Source organism: Mus caroli, unplaced genomic scaffold (assembly GCF_978045245.1).
Source record: "Mus caroli unplaced genomic scaffold, Mus_caroli_1 scaffold_5, whole genome shotgun sequence".
Lineage (NCBI taxonomy): Eukaryota > Metazoa > Chordata > Mammalia > Rodentia > Muridae > Mus > Mus caroli.
This window is the reverse complement of record NW_028227260.1, coordinates 32,807-54,317: the sequence shown is the minus strand read 5'-3', so window position 1 is coordinate 54,317 and position 21,511 is coordinate 32,807. Positions and strand designations below refer to the sequence as shown.

General features: G+C 52.0%; 1 long non-coding RNA gene across 4 annotated transcripts; it reads left to right on the top strand.

The window, feature by feature from the left end:
• The first annotated feature begins 1,547 nt into the window (after positions 1-1,547).
• LOC147004441 (uncharacterized) lies at positions 1,548-21,141 on the top strand. Of its 4 annotated transcripts, none has more exons than XR_015047120.1 (4): positions 1,548-2,416; positions 2,520-2,917; positions 3,298-3,422; positions 21,045-21,141. It is a non-coding gene; the product is annotated as an uncharacterized LOC147004441 (long non-coding RNA). The 4 variants fall into 4 exon arrangements; XR_015047123.1 differs by lacking the exon at positions 21,045-21,141 and adding an exon at positions 15,096-15,272; XR_015047121.1 differs by lacking the exon at positions 21,045-21,141 and adding an exon at positions 15,092-15,272.
• The last annotated feature ends 370 nt before the right edge of the window (positions 21,142-21,511 follow it).

Here is a 21,511-nt window from a genome sequence, read left to right as displayed (position 1 = left end):
CTTCCGGTTGTAGTCCACAGAAGAACTACAGCTCCCATGAGGACCCGGGGCTCACTTCCGGTTGTAGTCCACAAAAGAACTACAGCTCCCATGAGGACCCGGGGCTCACTTCCGGTTGTAGTCCACAGAAGAACTACAGCTCCCATGAGGACCCGGGGCTCACTTCCGGTTGTAGTCCACAGAAGAACTACAGCTCCCACCTCACTTCCTGTCGGGCACAGGAAGGAAGTCGGGGCTCAGGCCTGCTGGGAGCCGTAGTCCCCACGTGGGTGAGAGCACAGACCTCTCGATCCGTCCGTCTGTCTGTCGGGGGACGACGCCCCGGGGACCGACCGACCCCGACCCCCCAGGGCCCCCCGAGAACCCGGTGTCGGGGCGACCCTGAGGCGGATCTGGGGCCCGGGACTACAACCCCCCGGGGCATGCTGGGAGACGTAGTCCCCCCGTGGGTGAGAGCAGCCCTCTGTCCACCCGTCCTCACCCCTCTCTCTGCCCGCCTCCCCGTCTCCAGGCCCCGCCTCCCGGGAAACCGACCGAGGCCCCGCCCCCCGCGGCCCCCCAGACGTCCGGTCCCGGGGCGACCCCGAGGCCGCCGGGGAGGGCGGGTCCGCGGCCCCCCGAGGCATGCTGGGAGCCGTGGCCGCCACGTGGCCCAAAGCTCCCGTGCGTGTGCGCCAAGTCCACCCCACGCCTCTCACCCCAGAGCCAGAGACCCACTGAGGCAGAGGCAGGGGGATGGCTGAGGTCACACACAGCCCTGGGTGCACGCCGTGAGCCCAAGGACACACAGACACACAGACACACTGTGTGCTCAGCTCTGAGACCTGAAGCCCAGGCCTTTGAAACCTCCCAGGGGGCTCTGCTGGCTGTGTGACTGACTGACTGTGTGACTGACTGACTGTGTGCAGAGGCAGGGGACTGTCTGGGTTCCAGCCCGGCCTGCTGCACTCACTCACACACACACAGACACACACAGACACACAGACACACTGTGTGCTCAGCTCTGAGACCTGAAGCCCAGGCCTTTGAAACCTCCCAGGGGGCTCTGCTGGCTGTGTGACTGACTGACTGTGTGACTGACTGACTGTGTGCAGAGGCAGGGGACTGTCTGGGTTCCAGCCCGGCCTGCTGCACTCACACACACACACACACAGACACACAGACACACAGACACACTGTGTGCTCAGCTCTGAGACCTGAAGCCCAGGCCTTTGAAACCTCCCAGGGGGCTCTGCTGGCTGTGTGACTGACTGACTGTGTGACTGACTGACTGTGTGCAGAGGCAGGGGACTGTCTGGGTTCCAGCCTGGCCTGCTGCACTCACACACTCACAGACACACAGACACACAGACACACTGTGTGCTCAGCTCTGAGACCTGAAGCCCAGGCCTTTGAAACCTCCCAGGGGGCTCTGCTGGCTGTGTGACTGACTGACTGTGTGACTGACTGACTGTGTGCAGAGGCAGGGCACTGTCTGGGTTCCAGCCTGGCCTGCTGCACTCACTCACACACACACACACACACAGACACACAGACACACTGTGTGCTCAGCTCTGAGACCTGAAGCCCAGGCCTTTGAAACCTCCCAGGGGGCTCTGCTGGCTGTGTGACTGACTGACTGTGTGACTGACTGTGTCACTGACACACTGTGTGCTCAGCCCGCCCGGGGTCCCCCAGCCACCCCCGCGCCCGCCCGGGGTCCCCCGCTGCAGAGCCGTGACGTAAAATCGGGGTCTGGGGCGGCGCGGGGGACGTTTTGGGGCTTTTTTCAAACACGAACCGACCATGCGGTCTTAAGATGGAGGCACTTCCTGTCTGGCCCCGCCAGGCGGAGGCCGAGGCAGGGGGATGCCCGCCGTCACGGCGGGCTCGGGGCGCACAGTGGGGTCACGGGACGGCCACGCCCGGCCACGCGGGGAAACCCGGGCTCCGCCCGCACCCCCAGAATCGAGTCTCGGGTTCCAATTCTAGGCCTGGGGCACCACGTGTGTGTGTGGGGGGGATGCGGGCCCGAGGCATGCTGGGAGACGTAGTTCTGAGCCGGAGTCCTGCGGGTCCCGGGCCCGGCCCGTCCTATCAGGGTCCCGCGGGGTGACGTCACGGGGGACCGGGGCTCCCGATTGGCCGCCGGGGCCGGGTGGGCGGGGCGGTCCCCGCCGCGCATGCTCAGTCCGCCCGCCCGTCTCCCAGCATTCCTCACGAGCGCCCAGAGCGTGCGGACGTGCGCACGCCGCTCTGCAGACCGCGGGCTCTGCCCGGCCTCCGCCGCCTCCTCCGCCCGCACCGCGCTCGGCCCAGCATGGCTGCCCCTGCCTCCCTGAGACTCTGCCGCCCCCGCCAACGCCAGGAACCCAGCCTCCCCGGGCCCCGCGCGGGAGACGCCGCCGCCGCCGGGCCGACTCTGCCTCCATGACCGGTGAGTGCGGGCCCCGGGCCCGGCCCTGCCCGAGCTCCCGACCTCCCTGCTCGCTCCCGGCCATGCCCCTGCCTCAGACTCAGGCCCGCCCTGCTCCCCACAGGCCCCGCCGTGCCCAGACGGGGCTCCCTCGGCCCGCAGCCGCCGCCGCCAGGTTCCCCGGTTCCCGCCGGGTGACGCGAGGCGCGCCGTGTGCCGCCGGCCCGCCCGGGGTCCCCCGCTGCAGAGCCGTGACGTAAAATCGGGGTCTGGGGCGGCGCGGGGGACGTTTTGGGGCTTTTTTTAATCTCGACCCGACCATGCGGTCTTAAGATGGAGGCACTTCCTGTCTGGGGCAGGAAGAGAAGGCTGGGTGGGAGCGGGGCATGCTGGGAGCTGTAGTTGCGGTGCGGGAAGGAGCGCGTGCGCGGCTCTCTCTGGGTTTCCACGGCGATGCCGCCCGCCCGGGGTCCCCCAGCCACCCCCGCGCCCGCCCGGGGTCCCCCGCTGCAGAGCCGTGACGTAAAATCGGGGTCTGGGGCGGCGCGGGGGACGTTTTGGGGCTTTTTTCAAACACGAACCGACCATGCGGTCTTAAGATGGAGGCACTTCCTGTCTGGGACAGGAAGAGAAGGCTGGGGGGGAGCGGGGCATGCTGGGAGCTGTAGTTCCGGTTTTTTTAGTTTTTTTTTTCGCTCTCCCTGACTCGGGGGCTCTGGGTTTCGTCCCGAGACGCCCGCGGGGCTCGGGCGCGTCCCCCCGTGGCGGGACCGCGTCACGCGCGCGCCCCGGTGTCTTTAATTATTATTTTTTGGGTGGGGCTCCTCTGGGGTGGGGGGATTTCGTCGGCTCTGCATGTCTAACGTGCGTCTCTCTGTGTATGCATCCGGATCCCGCGCCAGCGCCCACCGCCGACCGCCGCCGCCCACCGTGACGTCACCCGCGGACGCAGCACACACGCAGACGTGGACGCCGCGGTCAAGATGTCTCTGCCCTCCACGCTGGACGGACGGACGGACACCCCGAGGTAGGAAGCCCGCGCCGCCCGCACCCGCCACAGCACGCACGACACACACACACGCTAGGTCACGCACGAGCACACAAGACACACACACGGCAGGCACACGCATCCGCACCGGGACTCAGGACGCCGACGACACGGACGCCCGCCGCGGTCAAGATGTCTGCGTGAGCCCCCCGCCACCGCCGCCGCCGTGCTGGACGGACGCCCCGACGAGGTAGGACGCACAGCGCCGACCACCGCCACACACACACACACACACACACACCCGCCCACAGGGGCTCAGGGACCCGGGCGGGCACCGCGACCTCCCAGCGTGGTTCCGCCCCGAGGAGACCCCGGCTCTGGGGCGCCACCCGGTGGCGACGGGACGTCACTGCCACGCTCCCGTTCTTTTTTTCAGACCTGGTCATTTTTTTTCCCATGATTTTATATTTTTAATTTTTGGGTGTTTCTGTTAGAAACCTGCTCTGGGGCGCCACCCGGCGGCCGCAGGACGCCACTGCGTCGCAACAAATTTTTTTTTTTAATCCTTTTATTTCAAATTATGAAATATGTTTAATTGTGGAGTGTTTCTGACTTGGGATTTCTTTTATAATTATTATTTAATTTTCATCTTTAGATTTTTTTCTCTCAGAAATCAGCTCTGCCACGCGAATCTGTTGCAACAGGGCGTTACTGCAATGCTCCAATTTCTTTTTTTTTTTTTTTGTTTTACGAGATAGGGTTTTTTATTTTGAATTTTATTTTGAATTTGTTTTCTTTTTCAAATTATGATATATTTTTAATTTTGGAGTGTTTCTGACTTGGGATTTCTTTTCCAATTATTATTTTATTTTCATCTTTTGAGTTTTTCTCTCAGAAATCATTGCAACAGGGCCTCACTGCTCTCTCATATTTGCATAGTGATGCAGTCAGAACCCGCCTAGATATTTAAATTAGACACTCCCACTCTCGTCGTGGCATAGTGAGGCAGTCAGAGGTGCCAATGAGGCTCAGATTTGCATCATGAGGCTCTCAGAACCCGCCCAGATATTCAAATTAGACACTCCCACCCTCATATTTGCATAGTGGGGCTGTCAGAACCCGCCCAGATATTTAAATTAGACACTCCCACTCTCGTCGTGGCATGGTGAGGCAGTCAGAGGTGCCAATGAGGCTCAGATTTGCATCATGAGGCTCTAAGAACCCGCCCAGATATTCAAATTAGACACTCCCACCCTCATATTTGCATACTGAGGCAGTCAGAGCTGCCAATTAGGATCAGATGTGCATCATGAGGCAGTCAGAACCCGCCCAGATATTGAAATTAGACACTCCCTCTCTCAGGTTTCCATGATGAGGAAGTCAGAACCCGCCCCGATATTTAAATTAGACAATCCCACTCTCAGATTTGCATCATGAGGCAGTCTGAGATTCACAATTGGCTCAGATTGGCATGATGAGTCAGTTAGGACCGCCCAGATATTTAAATTAGACACTCCCACTCCCATATTTGCATAATGAGGGAGTCAGAACTGCCCAGAGATTCAAATTAGGGTTAAACCTGCTCTGGGGCGCCACCCGGCGGCCACAGGACGTCACTGCGTCGCAACAAATTTTTTTTTAATACTTTTATTTCAAATTATGATATATGTTTAATTGTGGAGTGTTTCTGACTTGGGATTTCTTTTATAATTATTACTTAATTTTCATCTTTAGATTTTTTTCTCTCAGAAATCAGCTCTGCCACGCGAATCTGTTGCAACAGGGCCTTACTGCAATGCTCCAATTTCTTTTTTTTTTTTTTTTTGTTTTACGAGATAGCGTTTTTTATTTTGAATTTTATTTTGAATTTATTTTTTTTTCAAATTATGATATATTTTTAATTTTGGAGTGTTTCTGACTTGGGATTTCTTTTCCAATTATTATTTTATTTTCATTTTTTGAGTTTTTCTCTCAGAAAACATCTCCGCCACACGACACCATTGCAAAAGGGCCTTATTGCAACAGGGTCCAATTTTTTTTTGTTTTGTTTTTTGTTTTACCAGTTAGGGTTTTTTATTTTGAATGTGTAACTGTTGAATATTTTTTGTAAATTTTTAAAAACATTCCAATTTTGGGGGATTTTTCTCAATGCTGTATATTTTTTTTCTAAAGCAGGAAAACTGGTGCAGGTTTAATTTAGAACACTGGACACACCTGAAGGTTTAAATTAGGGCCACAGGAAGTCACTGCATCGCAACAAAATTTCTCTTAATCCTTTTATTTTCAATGTATGATATATTTTTAATTGTGGAGTGTTTCTGACTAGGGATTTCTTTTCCAATTATTATTTTATTTTTATATTTTGAGTTTTTCTCTCAGAAATCATTGCAACAGGGCCTCACTGCTATGGTCCAATTTTTTTTTTAAGAGATAGGGTTTTTTATTTTGATTTAAATTTTGAATTAGTAACTGTTGAATATTTTTTGTAAATTTTTAATAAACGTTCCAATTTTGGGGGATTTTTCTCAATGCTCTATATTTTTTTCTAAAGCAGAGAAACTGGTGCAGGTTTAATTTAGAACACTGAACACACCTGAAGGTTTAAATTAGGACCAGGGAAACTCGGGCTGGGTTAAATTAGAACCAGAGAAACTCGGGCTGGGTTAAATTAGAACCAGAGAAACTCGGGCAGGGTTAAATTAGAACCAGGGAAACTCGTGCGGGGTTAAATTAGAAGCAGGGAAACTCGGGCAGGGTTAAATTAGAACCAGGGAAACTCGGGCGGGGTTAAATTAGAACCAGGGAAACTCGGGCGGGGTTAAATTAGAACCAGGGAAACTCGTGCGGGGTTAAATTAGAACCAGGGAAACTCGGGCGGGGTTAAATTAGAACCAGGGAAACTCTGGCGGGGTTAAATTAGAACCAGGGAAACTCGGGCGGGGTTAAATTAGAACCAGGGAAACTCGGGCAGGGTTAAATTAGAACCAGAGAAACTCGGGCAGGGTTAAATTAGAACCAGGGAAACTCGGGCTGGGTTAAATTAGAACCAGAGAAACTCGGGCAGGGTTAAATTAGAACCAGGGAAACTCGGGCGTGTTTAAATTAGAACCAGGGAAACTCGGGCGGGGTTAAATTAGAACCAGGGAAACTCGGGCAGGGTTGACTCTCTGATTTGCATAATGAGGGAGTGAGAGGTGCAAAATCAGAAATCTCACACGCATGTTTGCATAAGGAGGCACACTGAGTGCAAATGACTGTCAGATTTGCATAGAGGCAGTGAGGACCCGCCCAGATATGCAAATTACACACAATCTTGAATCAAGTTTCAAAATAGACACTCCTCATCAAACCCTAACCCTAACCCTAACCCCAATCCTAACCCTAACCCTAACCCTAACCCTAACCCTAACCCCAATCCTAACCCTAACCCCAAACCTAACCCCAATCCTAACCCGAACCCTAACCCCAATCCTAACCCTAACCCTAACCCTAACTCTAACTCTAACCCTAACCCCAATTTTAAACCTAACCCTAAACCCAACCCTAACCCTAACCCTAATTCTAACCCTAATTCTAACCCTAACCCTAACCCTGGCATCTAAATTTGGCTCAGATTTGCATCATGAGGCACTCAGGAACCGCCCAGACACTCCCACTCTCATATTTGCAAAATGAGGCAGTCAGAACCCGCCCATATATTTAAATTAGGGTTACTGAGGGCTAGGGTTAGTGGGGCCTAGGGTTAGTGGGGCCTAGGGTTACTGAATTCTAGGGTTACTGAGTTCTAGGGTTACTGAGAGCTAGGGTTACTGAGTTCTAGGGTTACTGAATTCTAGGGTTACTGAGTTCTAGTGTTACTGAGTTCTAGGGTTACTGAGTTCTAGGGTTACTGAGTTCTAGGGTTACTGAGTTCTAGGGTTACTGAGGTCTAGGGTTACTGAGTTCTAGGGTTACTGAGGTCTAGGGTTACTGAAGTCTAGGGTTACTGAGTTCTAGGGTTACTGAGTTCTAGGGTTACTGAGGTCTAGGGTTACTGAGTTCTAGGGTTACTGAGGTCTAGGGTTACTGAGGTCTAGGGTTACTGAGGTCTAGGGTTACTGAGTTCTAGGGTTACTGAGTTCTAGGGTTACTGAGGTCTAGGGTTACTGAATTCTAGGGTTACTGAGTTCTAGGGTTACTGAGGTCTAGGGTTACTGAGGTCTAGGGTTACTGAGTTCTAGGGTTACTGAGTTCTAGGGTTACTGAGGTCTAGGGTTACTGAGGTCTAGGGTTACTGAATTCTAGGGTTACTGAGGTCTAGGGTTACTGAGTTCTAGGGTTACTGAGTTCTAGGGTTACTGAGGTCTAGGGTTACTGAGGTCTAGGGTTACTGAGTTCTAGGGTTACTGAGGTCTAGGGTTACTGAGTTCTAGGGTTAGTGGGGCCTAGGGTTACTGAGGTCTAGGGTTACTGAGGTCTAGGGTTACTGAGGTCTAGGGTTACTGAGTTCTAGGGTTACTGAGGTCTAGGGTTACTGAGTTCTAGGGTTAGTGGGGCCTAGGGTTACTGAGGTCTAGGGTTACTGAGGTCTAGGGTTACTGAGGTCTAGGGTTACTGAGTTCTAGGGTTACTGAGTTCTAGGGTTACTGAGTTCTAGGGTTACTGAGGTCTAGGGTTACTGAGGTCTAGGGTTACTGAGGTCTAGGGTTACTGAGTTCTAGGGTTACTGAATTCTAGGGTTACTGAGGTCTAGGGTTACTGAGTTCTAGGGTTACTGAGGTCTAGGGTTACTGAGTTCTAGGGTTAGTGGGGCCTAGGGTTACTGAGGGCTAGGGTTACTGAGGTCTAGGGTTACTGAGTTCTAGGGTTACTGAGGTCTAGGGTTACTGAGGTCTAGGGTTACTGAGTTCTAGGGTTACTGAATTCTAGGGTTACTGAGTTCTAGGGTTACTGAGGTCTAGGGTTACTGAGTTCTAGGGTTACTGAGTTCTAGGGTTACTGAGTTCTAGGGTTACTGAGGTCTAGGGTTACTGAGGTCTAGGGTTACTGAGTTCTAGGGTTACTGAGGTCTAGGGTTACTGAGGTCTAGGGTTACTGAATTCTAGGGTTACTGAGTTCTAGGGTTACTGAGTTCTAGGGTTACTGAGGTCTAGGGTTACTGAGGTCTAGGGTTACTGAGGGCTAGGGTTACTGAGGGCTAGGGTTACTAAGTTCTAGGGTTACTGAGTTCTAGGGTTACTGAGGTCTAGGGTTACTGAGTTCTAGGGTTACTGAGGTCTAGGGTTACTGAGGTCTACGGTTACTGAGTTCTAGGGTTACTGAGGTCTAGGGTTACTGAGTTCTAGGGTTACTGAGTTCTAGGGTTACTGAGGTCTAGGGTTACTGAGTTCTAGGGTTACTGAGGTCTAGGGTTACTGAGGTCTAGGGTTACTGAGGTCTAGGGTTACTGAGTTCTAGGGTTACTGAGGTCTAGGGTTACTGAGTTCTAGGGTTACTGAGGTCTAGGGTTACTGAGTTCTAGGGTTACTGAGGTCTAGGGTTACTGAGTTCTAGGGTTACTGAGGTCTAGGGTTACTGAGTTCTAGGGTTACTGAGGTCTAGGGTTACTGAGTTCTAGGGTTACTGAGTTCTAGGGTTACTGAGGTCTAGGGTTACTGAGGTCTAGGGTTACTGAGGTCTAGGGTTACTGAGGTCTAGGGTTACTGAGTTCTAGGGTTACTGAGGTCTAGGGTTACTGAGTTCTAGGGTTACTGAGTTCTAGGGTTACTGAGTTCTAGGGTTACTGAGTTCTAATTTTTTTTTAATTTTTAAAAACGTTCCAATTTTGGGGGATTTTTCTCAATGCTCTATATTTTTTTCTAAAGCAGGAAAACTGGTGCAGGTTTAATTTAGAACACTGAACACACGTGAAGGTTTAAATTGTGACCAGAGAAACTCGGGCGGGGTTAAATTAGGACCAGAGAAACTCGGGCAGGGTTAATTTAGAACCAGAGAAACTCGGGCAGGGTTAAATTAGAACCAGGGAAACTCGGGCAGGGTTAAATTAGAACCAGGGAAACTCGGGCAGGGTTAAATTAGAACCAGGGAAACTCGGGCGGGGTTAAATTAGAACCAGGGAAACTCGGGCAGGGTTAAATTAGAACCAGGGAAACTCGGGCGGGGTTAAATTAGAACCAGAGAAACTCGTGCGGGGTTAAATTAGAACCAGGGAAACTCGGGCGGGGTTAAATTAGAACCAGGGAAACTCGTGCGAGTGTAAATTAGGACCAGAGAAGCGGGTTGACTCTCTGATTTGCATAATGAGGGAGTGAGAGGTGCAAAATCAGAAAAATCACACGCATATTTGCATAAGGAGGCACACTGAGTGCAAATGACTGTCAGATTTGCATAGAGGCAGTGAGGACCCGCCCAGATATGCAAATTACACACAATCTTGAATCAAGTTTCAAAATAGACACTCCTCATCAAACCCTAACCCTAACCCTAACCCCAATCCTAACCCTAACCCTAACCCTAACCCCAATCCTAACCCTAACCCCAACCCTAACCCCAACCCTAACCCTAACCCTAACTCCAACCCTAACCATAACTCTAAACCTAACCCCAATCCTAACCCTAACCCTAACCCCAATTCTAACCCTAACCCTCACCCCAATCCTAACCCTAACCCTAACCCCAAACCTAACCCTAACCCTAATTCTAACCCTAACCCCAACCCTAGCCCTAACTCCAATCCTAACCCTAACCCCAAACCTTACCCTAAACCTAACCCTAACCCTAACCCCAATCCTAACCCTAACCCTAACCCTAGTTCTAACCCTAATTCTAACCCTAACCCTAACCCTGACATCTAAATTTGGCTCAGATTTGCATCATGAGGCACTCAGGAACCGCCCAGACACTCCCACTCTCATATTTGCAAAATGAGGCAGTCAGAACCCGCCCAGATATTTAAATTAGGGTTACTGAGGGCTAGGGTTAGTGGGGCCTAGGGTTAGTGGGGCCTAGGGTTACTGAGGGCTAGGGTTACTAAGTTCTAGGGTTACTGAGAGCTAGGGTTACTGAGTTCTAGGGTTACTGAGTTCTAGGGTTACTGAGTTCTAGGGTTACTGAGGTCTAGGGTTACTGAGTTCTAGGGTTACTGAGGTCTAGGGTTACTGAGTTCTAGGGTTACTGAGGTCTAGGGTTACTGAGTTCTAGGGTTACTGAGTTCTAGGGTTACTGAGTTCTAGGGTTACTGAGTTCTAGGGTTACTGAGGTCTAGGGTTACTGAGTTCTAGGGTTACTGAGGTCTAGGGTTACTGAGTTCTAGGGTTACTGAGGTCTAGGGTTACTGAGTTCTAGGGTTACTGAGGTCTAGGGTTACTGAGGTCTAGGGTTACTGAGGTCTAGGGTTACTGAGTTCTAGGGTTACTGAGGTCTAGGGTTACTGAGTTCTAGGGTTACTGAGTTCTAGGGTTACTGAGTTCTAGGGTTACTGAGTTCTAGGGTTACTGAGGTCTAGGGTTACTGAGTTCTAGGGTTACTGAGGTCTAGGGTTACTGAGGTCTAGGGTTACTGAGGTCTAGGTTTACTGAGGTCTAGGGTTACTGAGTTCTAGGGTTACTGAGTTCTAGGGTTACTGAGGTCTAGGGTTACTGAATTCTAGTGTTACTGAGGTCTAGGGTTACTGAGTTCTAGGGTTACTGAGAGCTAGGGTTACTGAGTTCTAGGGTTACTGAGGTCTAGGGTTACTGAGTTCTAGGGTTACTGAGTTCTAGGGTTACTGAGTTCTAGGGTTACTGAGTTCTAGGGTTACTGAGTTCTAGGGTTACTGAATTCTAGGGTTACTGAGGTCTAGGGTTACTGAGTTCTAGGGTTACTGAGTTCTAGGGTTACTGAGTTCTAGGTTTACTGAGTTCTAGGGTTACTGAGTTCTAGGGTTACTGAGTTCTAGGGTTACTGAGGTCTAGGGTTACTGAGGTCTAGGGTTACTGAGTTCTAGGGTTACTGAGTTCTAGGGTTACTGAATTCTAGGGTTACTGAGGTCTAGGGTTACTGAGTTCTAGGGTTACTGAGGTCTAGGGTTACTGAGGTCTAGGGTTACTGAGTTCTAGGGTTACTGAGTTCTAGGGTTACTGAGGTCTAGGGTTACTGAGTTCTAGGGTTACTGAGTTCTAGGGTTACTGAATTCTAGTGTTACTGAGGTCTAGGGTTACTGAGTTCTAGGGTTACTGAGAGCTAGGGTTACTGAGTTCTAGGGTTACTGAGGTCTAGGGTTACTGAGGTCTAGGGTTACTGAGGTCTAGGGTTACTGAGGGCTAGGGTTACTGATTTCTAGGGTTACTGAGTTCTAGGGTTACTGAGGTCTAGGGTTACTGAGTTCTAGGGTTACTGAGTTCTAGGGTTACTGAGGTCTAGGGTTACTGAGGTCTAGGGTTACTGAGTTCTAGGGTTACTGAGTTCTAGGGTTACTGAGTTCTAGGGTTACTGAGTTCTAGGGTTACTGAGTTCTAGGGTTACTGAGGGCTAGGTGGCAGTCAGAGATGCAAGTTAGGATCAGATTATCATAATGAGTCAGTTAGGACCGCCCAGATATTTAAATTAGACACTCCTACTCTGAGATTTGCATAACGAAGCACTCTGAGATTTGCATAACGAAGCACTCTGAGACTCACAATTTGCTCAGATTAGCATGACGAGTCAGTTAGGACCGCCCAGATATTGAAATTAGACACTCCCACTCTCTGATTTGCATAACGAGCACTCTGAGATTCACAATTGGCTCATATTAGCATAATGAGTCACTTAGGACCATCCAGATATTTTAATTAGACACTCCCACTCTCAGATTTGCATCATGATGCTGTCAGAACCCGCCCAGATATTTAAATTAGACACTCCTACTCTGAGATTTGCATAAAGAAGCACTCTGAGAGTTGCAATTGGCTCAGATTAGCAGGATGAGTCAATTAGGACCGCCCAGATATTGAAATTAGACACTCCCCCTCGCAGATTTGCATAAAGAAGCACTGTGAGACTCACAATTGGCTCAGATTAGCAGGACGAGTCACTTAGGACCGCCCAGATATTGAAATTAGACACTCCCACTCTCAGATTTGCATAATGAGGCTGTCAGAACCCGCCCAGATATTTAAATTAGACACTCCTACTCTGAGATTTGCATAAAGAAGCACTCTGAGAGTTGCAATTGGCTCAGATTAGCAGGATGAGTCACTTAGGACCGCCCAGATATTGAAATTAGACACTCCCCCTCGCAGATTTGTATAACGAAGCACTCTGAGATTCACAATTGGCTCAGATTTGCAGGATGAGTCAGTTAGGACCGCCCAGATATTGAAATTAGACACTCCCACTCTCAGATTTGCATAAAGAAGCACTGTGAGATTCACAATTGGCTCAGATTAGCATGACGAGTCACTTAGGACCGCCCAGATATTGAAATTAGACACTCCCACTGTCAGATTTGCATAAATTAGACACTCCCACTCTCAGATTTGCATCATGATGCTGTCAGAACCCGCCCAGATATTTAAATTAGACACTCCTACTCTGAGATTTGCATAACGAAGCACTCTGAGATTCACAATTGGCTCAGATTAGCAGGACGAGTCACTTAGGAACCGCCGAGATATTGAAATTAGACACTCCCACTCTCAGATTTGCATACATAATGAGACAGTCTGAGATTCACAATTGGCTCAGATTAGCATAACGAGTCACTTAGGACCGCCCAGATATTCAAATTAGACACTCCCACCCTCAGATTTGCATAATGAGGCTCTCTGAGATTCGCAATTGGCTCACAGTAGCACGATGAGTCATTTAGGACCGCCCAGATATTGAAATTAGACACTCCCACTCTCATATTAGCATCATGATGCTGTCAGAACCCGCCCAGATATTGAAATTAGACACTCCCCCTCTCAGATTTGCATAACGAAGCACTCTGAGACTCACAATTGGCTCACATTAGCAGGACGAGTCACTCAGGAATCGCCCAGATATTGAAATTAGACACTCCCACTCTCATATTTGCATAACGAAGCACTCTGAGATTCTCAATTGGCTCAGATTAGCATGATGAGTCACTTAGGACCGCCCAGATATTCAAATTAGACACTCCCACCCTCAGATTTGCATAATGGGGCTGTCATAGATGTAAATTAGTCTCAGATTTGCATAATGAGGCTATTAGGACCACCTATTAATCGAATTAGATACTCCCACTCTCACAGATGCACATTTAAATTAGACACTCCCACTCTCAGATTTGCATAACGAAGCACTCTGAGATTCACAATTGGCTCAGATTAGCAGGATGAGTCACTTAGGACCGCCCAGATATTGAAATTAGACACTCCCACTCTCAGATTTGCATAATGAGACAGTCTGAGATTCACAATTGGCTCAGATTAGCATGACGAGTCACTTAGGACCGCCCAGATATTCAAATTAGACACTCCCACCCTCATATTTGCATCATGAGGCAGAGCTAGCTGCCCATTAGGTCAATTGGGGACGTTTTGGATAGCATTGGAAATGTAATGGAGGAAAAACCTAATTAAAAAAAAAAAAGAAAGAAAAAGGAAAAAAACAGATTTGCTTCATGAGCCTCTAGGGAACCGCGCAGATATTGAAATTAGACACTCCCACCCTCAGATTTGCATAATGAGACAGTCTGAGACTCACAATTGGCTCAGATTAGCATGACGAGTCAGTTAGGACCGCCCAGATATTCAAATTAGACACTCCCACCCTCAGATTTGCACAAATTAGACACTCCCACCCTCATATTTGCATCATGAGGCAGAGCTGCCCATTAGGTCAACTGGGGACTTTTTGGATAGCATTGGAAATGTAATGGAGGAAAAACCTAATTAAAAAAAAAAAAAAGAAAAAGGAAAAAAAAAGATTTGCTTCATGAGCCTCTAGGGAACCGCGCAGATATTGAAATTAGACACTCCCACCCTCAGATTTGCATAATGAGACAGTCTGAGACTCACAATTGGCTCAGATTAGCATGACGAGTCAGTTAGGACCGCCCAGATATTCAAATTAGACACTCCCACCCTCAGATTTGCACAAATTAGACACTCCCACCCTCATATTTGCATCATGAGGCAGAGCTGCCCATTAGGTCAACTGGGGACTTTTTGGATAGCATTGGAAATGTAATGGAGGAAAAACCTAATTAAAAAAAAAGAAAGAAAAAGGAAAAAAAAAGATTTGCTTCATGAGCCTCTAGGGAACCGCCCAGATATTGAAATTAGACACTCCCACTTTCCTATTTGCATAATGGGGCTGTCGCAACCCCCCCGTATATTGAAATTAGACACTCCCCCTCTCCTATTTGCATCGTGAGGCAGTCATAGATGTAAATTAGTCTCAGATTTGCTTGAGGAGGCAATTAGGACCGCCTATTAATCAAATTAGATGCATATTCAAATTAGACACTCCCACTCTCAGGCTTGCATAATGAGGCAGCCTGAGACTCACCATTGGCTCAGAATAGCATGACGAGTCAGTTAGGACCGCCCAGATTAGACACTCCAATTAGCATTGGAAATGTAATGGAGGAAAATACCTAATTTTAAAAAAAAAAAAAAAAAAGAGAAAAAAAAAAAGATTTGCTGAATAGGGATTCAGCACAGACATTGACCGCTGTCTCTCTCTCTCTCTCTCTCTCTCTCTCTCTCTCTCTCTCTCTCTCTCTCTGCCTTTCCCAGTCAGGCGGAGGACACCGCGGGAAGGCTGCCTTCGGGACAGAGGAGGGTCGCGCATCACCGTGGAGATGGAACCGCCGCCGTCCCTCCCAGTTAATATGCACAAATGCACGCGCATGCAGACGGCGCTGAGACGCGTCTGTGAATGTCCCCTCCAATAAAATTGCACTCGATGTGAAAACTATTCTGTGTGTCCACGCCTTTAATTCGCATAACACGCCCCTATTCGCATAAGACACGCCCATGGAGCTTTAGACCACACCCCTACTCCTATAGGAACATCCCTACCTTCCACCCTCCCAACCAGAGATCAGACAGACAGAGATAGAGCACGCCCATCCAGTCAGAACCCGCCCAGATATTTAAATTAGACACTCCTATTTGCATAATGAGGCGGTCTGAGATTTACAATTGGCTCTGATTAGCATGAAGAGTCGGTTAGGACCGCCCAGATATTTAGACACTCCTACTTGCATAATGAGGCAGTCTGAGATTTACAATTGGCTCAGATTAGCATGATGAGTCAGTTAGGACCGCCACGATATTTATATTAGACACTCCCCCTCTCAGATTTGCATAATGAGGCACTCTGAGATTCACAATTGGCTCAGATTAGCAGGATGAGTCAGTTAGGACCGCCCAGATATTTAAATTAGACACTCCCCCTCCCATATTTGCATCCTGAGGATGTCAGAACCCGCCCAGATATTTATATTAGACACTCCCCCTCTCAGATTTGCATAATGAGGCACTCTGAGATTTACAATTGGCTCAGATTAGCATGATGAGTCAGTTAGGACCGCCCAGATATTTAAATTAAACACTCCCACTCCTATATTTGCATCCTGAGGATGTCAGAACCCGCCCAGATATTTATATTAGACACTCCCCCTCTCAGATTTGCATAATGAGGCACTCTGAGATTTACAATTGGCTCAGATTAGCATGATGAGTCAGTTAGGACCGCCCAGATATTTAAATTAAACACTCCCACTCCTATATTTGCATCCTGAGGATGTCAGAACCCGCCCAGATATTTAAATTAGAGACTCCCCTCTCAGATTTGCATAATGGGGCGGTCTGAGACTCACAATTGGCTCAGATTAGCATGATGAGTCAGTTAGGACCGCCAAGATATTTAAATTAGACACTCCCCCTCCCATATTTGCATAATGAGCCTCTTCCCACCTTCCGCCCTCCCTACCAGAGATAACACGGACATACAGAGACAGAGAAAGACACCACCAAAGTGTGAAAGTTTCAAAAAAAAACTTAAAAAAAAAAACTTAAAAAAAAAATAAATTTAAAAAAAAATAAATTTAAAAAAAAATAAATTTAAAAAAAAATAAATTTAAAAAAAAATAAATTTAAAAAAAAATAAATTTAAAAAAAAAAAGAGTTTCAAAAAAAAAGAGTTTCAAAAAAAAGAGTTTCAAAAAAAAGAGTTTCAAAAAAAAAGAGTTTCAAAAAAAAGAGTTTCAAAAAAAAAGAGTTTCAAAAAAAAAGAGTTTCAAAAAAAAAGAGTTTCAAAAAAAAAGAGTTTCAAAAAAAAAGAGTTTCAAAAAAAAAGAGTTTCAAAAAAAAAGAGTTTCAAAAAAAAAGAGTTTCAAAAAAAAAGAGTTTCAAAAAAAAAGAGTTTCAAAAAAAAAGAGTTTCAAAAAAAAGAGTTTCAAAAAAAAAGAGTTTCAAAAAAAAAAAGAGTCCAGCCCGCTCCTCCCCTCACCCGTGCTCCCGGTCTTCCCCCCTCCCTACCGCCCGTCCCCTCAGTCTGTCCTTCTGGTCTACCTCAGACCGACGCTGCCTCATCCCCCACCCGTGTCACCCGCCCAGGTCACCCCAGAGTCACAGTCTGACTGGGTCAGGCGGATGCACGGGTGCAGAGGCTCCGGGATGAGCGGGGACGGACCACGGCCGTGGCCGAGGTCGGAGGTCAGGTCTGTGTTGTGCCAGAAGGACAGACTCAGCCCTGGAGGCGCCCAGGGCTGGCGGGGACGGGCGGTCGGGAGTCGGGAAGACCGGGAGCACGGGCGAGAGGAGGAGCGGGGCTGGCCTCTCTGCCTGGCGGATGCAGGCGCGCGCGGACCTGACAGACAGACGGGTCTGTCTGACGGCGCGGTTGAGCACGGGGTTGGCATCGAGTTAGAGTTAGGCTTGGGGGAGGGACTGAGTGACGGGCGGACTCAGACTCCCACTTGGTATAGAGTTAGAGTTAGGGGAGGAACTGAGTGACGGGCGGACTCAGACTCCCACTTCCTGACAGACGCGTGGTCTGTCTGTCCCTGCCTGGGCCGCTCCAGGCGGGGTTGGTATAGAGTTAGAGTTAGGGGAGGGACTGAGTGACGGGCGGACTCAGACTCCCACTTCCTGACAGACGCGCGGTCTGTCTGTCCCCACCTGGGCCGCTCCAGGCGGGGTTGGTATAGAGTTAGAGTTAGGGGAGGGACTGAGTGACGGGCGGACTCAGACTCCCACTTCCTGACAGACGCGTGGTCTGTCTGTCCCCACCTGGGCCGCTCCAGGCGGGGTTGGTATAGAGTTAGAGTTAGGGGAGGGACTGAGTGACGGGCGGACTCAGACTCCCACTTCCTGACAGACGCGTGGTCTGTCTGTCCCCGCCTGGGCCACTCCAGGCGGGGTTGGTATAGAGTTAGAGTTAGGGGAGGAACTGAGTGACGGGCGGACTCAGACTCCCACTTCCTGACAGACGCGTGGTCTGTCTGTCCCCACCTGGGCCGCTCCAGGCGGGGTTGGTATAGAGTTAGAGTTAGGGGAGGGACTGAGTGACGGGCGGACTCAGACTCCCACTTCCTGACAGACGCGTGGTCTGTCTGTCCCTGCCTGGGCCGCTCCAGGCGGGGTTGGTATAGAGTTAGAGTTAGGGGAGGGACTGAGTGACGGGCGGACTCAGACTCCCACTTCCTGACAGACTCGGGGTCTGTCTGTCCCTGCCTGGGCCGCTCCAGGCGGGGTTGGTATAGAGTTAGAGTTAGGCTTGGGGGAGGGACTGAGTGACGGGAGGACTCAGACTCCCACTTCCTGACAGACTCGCTGTCTGTCTGTCCCTGTGTCCCCGCCTGGGCCACCCCAGGCGAGGGGTAGGATGGAGCCCTCTCGGGCAGGGCTCCCACACGCACGGGAGGGCGCACACGGCATGTTGAGAGCGAGCGAGGGATCACGGGAGAGATCCAGACCCCGTCACAGACACCGGGGTGGAGCCCCGAGCCGCCAGCGAGGGACGGCGGGGAAGGACGCGGCGTGCGTTCGGGCGCAGCGTCGGCGAGCGGAGGACGGACGGAGGGGGGGAGGGTGACACACGGGGGGCGCAGACACAGACCCGAGCTGCACAGGTGGTGGCCAGGCACCAGGCAGGCCGGGTCTGCAGGAAGGGGACGGGGGTGAGGGGGACAGGGACAGACAGGGGGACAGACAGACCCCAGCCGCGCAGGCCACGGGCGACGCCAGGCAGGCCGGGTGAGAAGAGAGGGTGGGAGGGAGGAGGGAGGGAGATGGGACAGAGACAGACGGGGGAGACGGGGAGACGCACGGGCCGGGCCGGTGTCTCTCGGGCGGACGCGGACTCGGGCTGGGCCCCGGCCGGAAGCGAGGACGGCGGGAGAGGGAGAGACAGACAGAGAGGGAGGGAGAGACAGACAGAGAGGGACAGACAGAGAGAGAGGGAGAGGGAGAGACAGAGAGACAGAGAGGCTCTGCCCCCACAGGGACCACGTGAGCGGGGGCTGCGCGGCTGAGCCGCTGCGGGCCCAGGGATACCCCCGACGCAGCCGTCCGCTTCCACGGGAACCCGGGCCGGGATCCGGGTCCCCGATGCGTCCCCGTGAGGTGGAGGAGGGAGGGAGGCAGGGACAGAGAAAGACCCGGGCTGCATGGGCCACAGGATAAGGCCAGGCCGCCCGGGTCAGAAGGGGAGAGGGGAGAGACCCGGGGTCGCGAGGCACGGGAGAAGCCGGGATGTCGCCTCGCGGTGGGACTCGGGCTCGGGCTTGGTCCCCGGGGAGAAGGGAGAGGGGAAGGGGAGAGAGACAGAGAGACAGAGATAGAGATAGACCCGGGGTCGGGCTCGGGCTTGGTCCCCGGGGAGAAGGGAGAGGGAAGGGGGAGAGACAGAGACAGAGACAGAGACAGAGAGACAGACCCGGGGTGCGAGGCACAGGAGAAGGCAGGATGTGACCTCGCGGTGGGACTCGGGCTCGGGCTTGGTCCCCGGGGAGAAGGGAGAGGGAAGGGGAGAGACAGAGACAGAGACAGAGACAGAGATAGACCCGGGGTCGCGAGGCACAGGAGAAGGCAGGATGTGACCTCGCGTTCGGACTCAGGCTCGGGCTTGGTCCCCGGGGAGAAGGGAGAGGGAAGGGGAGAGAGACAGAGACAGAGATAGAGATAGACCCGGGGTCGGACTCGGGCTTGGTCCCCGGGGAGAGGGGAGAGGGGAGAGGGGAAGGGGGAGAGACAGAGGGACAGAGACAGAGACAGAGACAGAGATAGACCCGGGGTAGGACTCGGGCTTGGTCCCCGGGGAGAAGGGAGAGGGGAAGGGGGAGAGACAGAGAGACTTAGAGACAGAGACAGAGACAGAGATAGACCCAGGGTCGGACTCGGGCTTGGTCCCCAGGGAGAAGGGAGAGGGGAAGGGGGAGAGACCGAGGGACAGACACAGAGACAGAGAGACAGAGATAGACCCGGGGTCGGACTCGGGCTTGGTCCCCAGGGAGAAGGGAGAGGGGAAGGGGGAGAGACAGAGGGACAGACACAGAGACAGAGACAGAGATAGACCCGGGGTCGGACTCGGGCTTGGTCCCCGGGGAGAAGGGAGAGGGGGGAGGGGGAGAGACAGAGGGACAGAGACAGAGACAGAGATAGACCCGGGGTCGGACTCGGGCTTGGTCCCCGGGGAGAAGGGAGAGGGGAAGGGGGAGAGACAGAGAGACAGAGAGACAGAGAGACAGAGACAGAGATAGACCCGGGGTTGGACTCGGGCTCGGGCTTGGTCCCCGGGGAGAAGGGAGAGGGGAAGGGGGAGACAGAGAGAGACAGAGATAGAGAGACAGAGATAGACCCGGGGTCGGACTCGGGCTTGGTCCCCGGGGAGAAGGGAGAGGGGAAGGGGGAGACAGAGAGAGACAGAGATAGAGAGACAGAGATAGACCCGGGGTCGGACTCGGGCTTGGTCCCCGGGGAGAAGGGAGAGGGGAAGGGGGAGAGACAGAGGGACAGAGACAGAGAGACAGAGATAGACCCGGGGTCGGACTCGGGCTTGGTCCCCGGGGAGAAGGGAGAGGGGAAGGGGAAGAGACAGAGAGACAGAGACAGAGACAGAGATAGACCCGGGGTCGGACTCGGGCTTGGTCCCCGGGGAGAAGGGAGAGGGGAAGGGGGAGAGACAGAGAGACTTAGAGACAGAGAGAGACAGAGACAGAGAGAGAACCAGGACCCAGGGGCTGCGGGACCTATGCCGGGATCGGTCTCTCTTTGGCGGACGCCGACGCCAGGCAGCCCCCGGGAGGAGGGAGAGGAGGAGACAGAGAGAGAGACTTAGAGAGACAGAGAGACAGAGAGAGCCTCTGCGCCTACCCTTCCGCAGGTTCAACGGGAGCGGGGGCTGCGTGGCTGGGCCGCCAGGGGCCCAGGGACACCACCCACACAGCCACACCGCCCGCCTGGACCCCGGGTCGGGATTCGGGTGCCAGAAGGGAGGGAGACAGAGGGACGCAGGGACAGACAGAGACCCGAGCTGCGTGGGCCGCGGGTGAGGCCAGGCGGGCCGGGTCGGGAGGGAGGGAGGAGGGGAGCTTGGAGCGAGGGAGAGAGAGAAAGGCAGGACCAGGGGCGGCGAGGCACCACACGGAAGCCGGGACGGTGCCCCGCGGTCGGACTCGGGCTTGGCCCCTGGTGAGAAGACAGACAGGCAGAGAAATCCTCCATCCCTACATCTCTACAGGTACCACGCTACCCCTACCCCTACCCCTACCCCTAGCTGAGGTCCTGTCCCTAGACCAAACCGTAAGTATAACCCTAACCCCGATTAAAGCCCTAGACCTACCCCTACCCTACCCCTACCCCTACCCCTACCCCTACCCCTACCCCTACCCCTACCCCTACCCCTACCCCTACCCCTACCCCTACCCCTACCCCTACCCCAACCCCAACCCCAACCCTAACCCTAACCCTAGCCCTAGCCCTAAACCTAACTAGGGTTAGCCCTAAACCTAACTAGCACTAACCCTAACCCTAACCCTAACTCTAACCCTAATCCTAACCCCTACCCCTAGTCCTACCCCAAGCTGAGGTCCTGGCCCTAGACCAAACCGTAAGTATAACCCTAACCCCGATTAAAGCCCTAGACCTACCCCTACCCCAACCCCAACCCCAACCCTAACCCTAACCCTAACCCTACCCCTATCCCTG